At 29.9% G+C, this 6193-nt stretch overlaps 1 non-coding gene across 1 annotated transcript; it reads right to left on the bottom strand.

The window, feature by feature from the left end:
• Window positions 1-1609: 1609 nt before the first annotated feature.
• On the bottom strand, window positions 1610-1682 carry TRNAE-CUC (transfer RNA glutamic acid (anticodon CUC)). Its single transcript has one exon. It is a non-coding gene; the product is annotated as a tRNA-Glu (tRNA).
• Between the last annotated feature and the right edge of the window lie 4511 nt (window positions 1683-6193).

The following is a 6193-nucleotide window of genomic DNA, read 5'->3' as shown; positions in this document are numbered from 1 at the left end:
GAGTTTCTGCGAGTTCTCACTTAAGCGAGACCTTGTTGCTTGAGCAAGATTGCTCTTCGCTAAAAATTGAAGCTCCTTGCCTGAGCGACAATTCGAACAAAAGCCTGGGTGAGTTTTCTGTTATTCTCACATAGGAAAGGGCTGCTCGCTTAGGCGAGAACAGCAGGTTCCTCACCTGCTCACACATGCAAACCCATAAATCCAAACTAAAACAACACTCAATTCATTTTCACGCAATAATAAACATCAAACCAACATTTCAAGTACAATTCAAGACCAAAAACATGGAAGACTAAAAAAAAACTTTAAAACCCTAGCTTCCCTTACTTTGATAGATGCTAACCCAACAAAACCGAGCCCCAACAAAAGAGTACCATAGCACGACTGCAGCTTAAGGAGTTGACAACAAGAACACAGGGAGAAGAGAATGAGGCCCATGACCAAAAATTGAATCCGACTAGAACTTTGAAAGTAAAGAGAAAAAGGAAACAAAGGTTTAGAGTTCAACTTACACGGAGGGATGAAATGTATGGTTTGATCTTTGGGGAACTCCGCAACAATCTCAATTTCAACCTTTGTTTGAAGGAGTGGTAGCAACTGAGTTAGAGAGAATGGACAATAATAGCTATGAAGGGTAAAGAAAATTGGGAGAAGAAACTGGAGTGGGAAAACTAAAAGGTTTTTCTGAGATGAGAAATCAAGTGAACTGACTTGGACCTCTTTACTAAAGTTGGACCAGAATCCTAAAATAAAAGTAGGCCTTACAAGATGAACTATTCATCTTCTTTTCTAAATTTAGAATGTAAATTTTGTAAAAAACCATTTTATGAAATGAATGAGTTACTCTTTGTAGGTCTGAAAATAATATTTAAATTTATATGAACTAGAATATCGCTTTTAAATTTTTGGACGACTAAAATATATTTTAATATTTTGGGACTAAACATTTTATTTTTTCAATTTTAGGGACATAAAATTAATTTAAAATTTAAGAACTAAAATAAAATTTAACCTAAGTTAAAGAAATTAAAAATATATTTTAGATAAAAAAAAATTCTTCGAATCACTGTTTTAATTGCATATATTATTATTAATTCAGAAACAAAAATAATAATTTCAGTTTGGAAAATTTTAAAAAATTAATCTTAATTTAAAAATTGGAAAACGTATTTAATAAAAAAAGAAAAAAACTGGAAAAAAACTGGAAAGAAAATATCAATTGATTTTAATAAAATAAGAAAAATATGATATTTTTAATTTTAATAATCATCCTAATTATAATTTTTAACTTTTTATTATAAAAAGTAATAATATTTCTATTTTAATAATTACTATTATAATCGTTTATTTTTTATTATCATAAAGAAAAAGGAAAGAGTGTATATATTTTTTAATTTGTATTCTATGAAAAGGAAAAGATAATTCTATTATAAGATAGCTGATGTATGTGACTATTTTAAATATAATGATTATTTTAAGTTGATGAACAGTTTATTTTTACTATTTTTTTATTATTTAACATTAACAGAATAATTAATAACCACATATTATTTATATTAAAACAAGATAGCATCAATTTTGTTATTTAAATCCAAGAAATGCCAAAAATTTCCGTTGCCGGGACTTAAACCCGGGTCTTTCGGGTGAGAGCCAAATATCCTGACCAACTAGACTACAACGGATTAACGATGTTATATTGAACAAGGTTTTATCAAACGTATATTTTTAGTTTGGATAACAAATTAAAAATGGATACAAAAGTTTCCTTCCCTCCTTTATTTCAATTTTTGGCCTCTGAACCACGAAGCACGAAAGAAACCAAGCAGATGAAGAAGAAATGAAACCCTAGCAGTGAGTGAAAGAGTAAAGTTAGTGCGAAGATGAGGGAAGAAGAAATAAAGAAGCTCCGAGGAGGTGTGGTGTGCGACTGCGTGAGCAAACAATTCTATTCCTCCGCCACCTTCTTCGCCGATAGAGTCGCCGCCTTCACCGCCGATAAAGTCGCCGCCTTCACCGCCGACATCTACATGCAGGCGCAGGCGCTCTTCTTGGCCAAATCTTAAAACCATAAAACCAAATCTTAATCAATAAGCATAAGTATTGGTCAAATATAAACAATTCATTTTGGAGTTATAAATAAATTCAAGAAAAACAAACACATACTCCTAAATTGAAGTCAATATGTAATTGATAATTTCACATAAAAAAAAAAACCAATTACATTTTAAGGACACTGCAACTTAACATTTAAAACCATAAAAACCAAATGTTAATCAATAAGCATAATAATAATTGAAAAAATCTATTCAACTCATTTTGGAGTTATGAATTAAAGCAAACAAATAATTCTAAATTCAATTCATCATGTAATTAAGAGTTTAAAAAAAATACACTTTAAAAACTTTGAAAATTTGAACATTTAAAACCATAAAGACCATATGTCAATCAATAAACTAAGAATCAAATAAGATGATATGATTAGAAATTTAGATATCCAAAAAAAAAATCAAGAGGAAAGAAGTAAATTGTTTGACTAAAAAGTATAGAGATTAAAAAGAAGAATTGATAGGAGGCTTCTGCCAAGCTATATGACTCAAGTCAAGTTGAAGGCTCTAAGAGTGATGTGGGTGCATGAAAGCTGTGAAAAGTGTGGTGTATGGCTCACTTTTAGTGAGTTTATGATGTAGATGGTGTGGTGTTTGGATGCTTTCAAGAGAGATTGAACCTACTATTAAGGAAGGGTGACTAGAGAAAACTTAGAAAGGGTGCTCTAGCCTTTGGTGACCTAAGTGATTAGTATTGCACAAAATTGACAACATAACTTTCATAAAATTGATAGCATAACTTTACTCAATTCAAAGATGGTTTTAACATGGGGGAGACACCTCTATTTGTAAGCTTAGGTAACCCTAAATGTGTCTTCAAAGTATAGAAGAAAAACCTTAATACTTTAACTTGGAGGCTAAGGCAAAAATCCTCTCCATTAGGAAAAGGACACATGGCCACTACTAAGGTGAAATCATCTCCATTAGGAGAGTGACACATGACCACTAATCCTCTCCATTAGGAGAGTGACACATGACCACTAATCATCTCCATTAGGAGCATGCCACGTGGCCACTACTCTCCCAAGGATGAAAGAACAAGAATCCTTCAACCTTGGAGATGTTATATGCATGTTGACTTGGTAGTCAACCACAAAACCATACACTACTTGGTCCAAATACAAGAACCAAATGAAAATCTTAAACTACTTGGCCCATTATACTAGGCCCAAAAGGAAAACCCTATACTACTAGAGCCATAATAAATGGCCAAAATAAACATACTCTACTAAGAACTCATTGATGACCTATGGTGATAAGAGTTTAGGCCCACCTTTCATAGATTACTCCAACTCTTCTTGAGTGTACTTGGTCATGGCTAGAGGGTATGTCATAAAAAATTAACCAAATAGAACTTGGAAATTATAAGAACTTGAATTAAGTGTTGAATTTGAAATATACTACAAAAAGTGGATGAAAGTTTCGATTGAACATAAAGAACTAGAGAAAACTAAGAATTTTAAAACTTGTACATTCTCTAAAATATGAAAACTAACTCTAACTAACTTTACAAGTTTCTATTTCTAATATACAATGCTTCAAAAGTCATACAAGGTCATCCTTTGTTGAGTGAGTTGCTAGTTTGCATTGTTATTTGAAAATTGGAGATTTCTTCAACAGATTAAAGCTATAACTAGAAATTTTCAAAAATTTAGAGCATTTTTGGCCATATTTGAGTCTTTATCAACATATCCAAAGAGATTAATCAATATTAATGAAAATATACATAATTAATACTATTTATAATTAATTCCTAATTTGTGGCTCATTTACCCAAAACTAAGCTAAGAATGTGTATTTATGCATTAAAGTAAGGATAAACAATCCAATTAACTATTGTAAACTTGTGAATACTTTATGTTCATCAAATATCCCATACTTAAGCTTTTGCATTTTCCATTAAAATCTAAAATTATAAAGCAATTAAAAGAACAAAACTGGATGTATTGAATTTCTAATGCAAGAAAATTAAAATCATCGGGGAATACGAGTCTCTAAAACTTGTACAAAACTTCTCATCTTGCTAACAACAACAAAGTTTAACTATAATACCCATTCATAAATGAATTTAAGTACTCAATGAAAAACTAATTCAACAATATTATCTATCAAAATACTAAAGCAAGGTAAGCTTCAACTTTAATTTTAACTATTAATCTATAAATCAAGCAAAAATCAAGTCATTGAATTAAAATTCTCAAAGAATAAATGCACTTAACCCTCTAGTGTGAACAAGGGCCTTTAAATGTCCAAGAACACAAAGGAAGTTTAAACACCCTCTAACCTTGTTGTTCACCCTACAATATACATCCAAACATCCAAAGAGGATGGAATAAAGTACCACAAGAAATGAGACCCAAAGTTAAAATATAACTTTTGTAATTTTGATTCTAAACTTTTATTGATTTTTATACTCGTTATATATATATATATATATATATATATATATATATATATATATATATATATATATATATATATATATAATTAGGATTTTATTGAATTTTTTATTTGTTTTCTATAGTTTTTAAAATTAAAGACTTTTTATAAATCAGTATGTTAGACCTTAATAATGAACAAACCCAAAATTACAAAGAAGTTTATGTTATGTAGCTCTTATTTTATAATTGTTCAATTTTAATTTAAATAGTTTTCTTGAGTGAAAATTCTCCCTCTATTCTTAATTAGAACGTTATATATTTTATATTTGAATTTTTAATTCAAAATGATAAACCTTTTTTAATTCTTTAATTTCTTTTAATTGTGATATCAATCAAGGTTTTTATCGAGGATTTTGGTTTGATAGACTTTAAGTGAATCAAATAAATTCGATGTAGATTCTTTGTCAATTGGGCTAGCAAACTACTATTATTCAATCTATACATTTTTTTTGAGCTATTTGTATATAAGGATGAAATGGCATGTGTGGTGAACAAAAAGTATGAAGACGAAATGAATGTAGAAGAAGACGAAGATGGATTGAAGTGAACAACGGGAATTGTAAATGTCAAGAATCTAAATTGCAAGAAACTAAATTATCATGGATAAAATAAAAACTAGTAAAGAATATTTATGAAATTGGTGATCCAAATTGCTACATTCATCACTAGATTTATCATTTCTCTTGTTTTTGGCATTTACAGAATGTTTGAATTGTATCCACAATTTGTCACCCTTATTTTACATTTGAATGACCTATTAATTGAGCCTATGCTGAAATGATTAAAAGTAGTTTCAAGCGGTGCAGTTCATGAAACTTTAGGCCTTCGATGCAAGTTATTATTGGATGCAAATTATTATTGTAATTTCAATTTAGATGAATTAAATATTCAAGAACAATTCATGTGAAATGGTGGCGCTACATTAAAAATTTAATTCACGTATAATCGGTGATCACATGGCTCAATCATAAAAAAAAAATGGAAGCAAACTATAATTTGTGATTAGATGCAAGTGGTCTTTTGCATTCAGTGATACAATTGGGAGGTGGTAGTATTTAATTTTCATATCTATGCACAAGAACCAAGTTCTTGACTCAGAATTATTGGGAAATGAGTTGGCACAATCGAAGCAAAGTGGTGCATAACATAAATGTCGTTATATTTAATTAATAGTTTGGTTCTCTTACATATTTGATTCTTTTAATTTTTTATATTTATTTTCTATTTAATTAAGTTTTTATTTTTGTAAAAAAGACTCGATATAATTTTTTTCGTTAATTTGACATTAATGTTATTTGGAAGTGCTACGTGCAAAATCTAGGTATGTCTCATGCCAAAATTTGGATAATCTCTTACAACCCTTTGATTTTGACATGTGGCACTATTATGATCCAGATATTAACATGTTGATGAAGGCTTGACCACACAAGATGCTATGAAAGTTCTCCCAATAAGGATCACTAGAAGCATGACTAAAAGGGAGACTTCTATTCCTTCTTCTTTATCTTTATTTAGTATTTTCTTATGTTGAAATTCTCTAAAGTTGGCTTGGTTAGATCAACCTTGGTTGACTTGTTGACCTGGACTAGTTGACTTGAGTGGACATGTTTGTCTTGTTTTCCTTGTAGGTTAAGCATGGTTAAGGTA

This window comes from Vigna unguiculata, chromosome 4 (assembly GCF_037176805.1).
Source record: "Vigna unguiculata cultivar grain cowpea cultivar isolate G323 ecotype 2 chromosome 4, ASM3717680v1, whole genome shotgun sequence".
Classification (NCBI taxonomy): Eukaryota; Viridiplantae; Streptophyta; class Magnoliopsida; order Fabales; family Fabaceae; genus Vigna; species Vigna unguiculata.
This window is presented reverse-complemented; position numbering and strand designations above follow the sequence as displayed.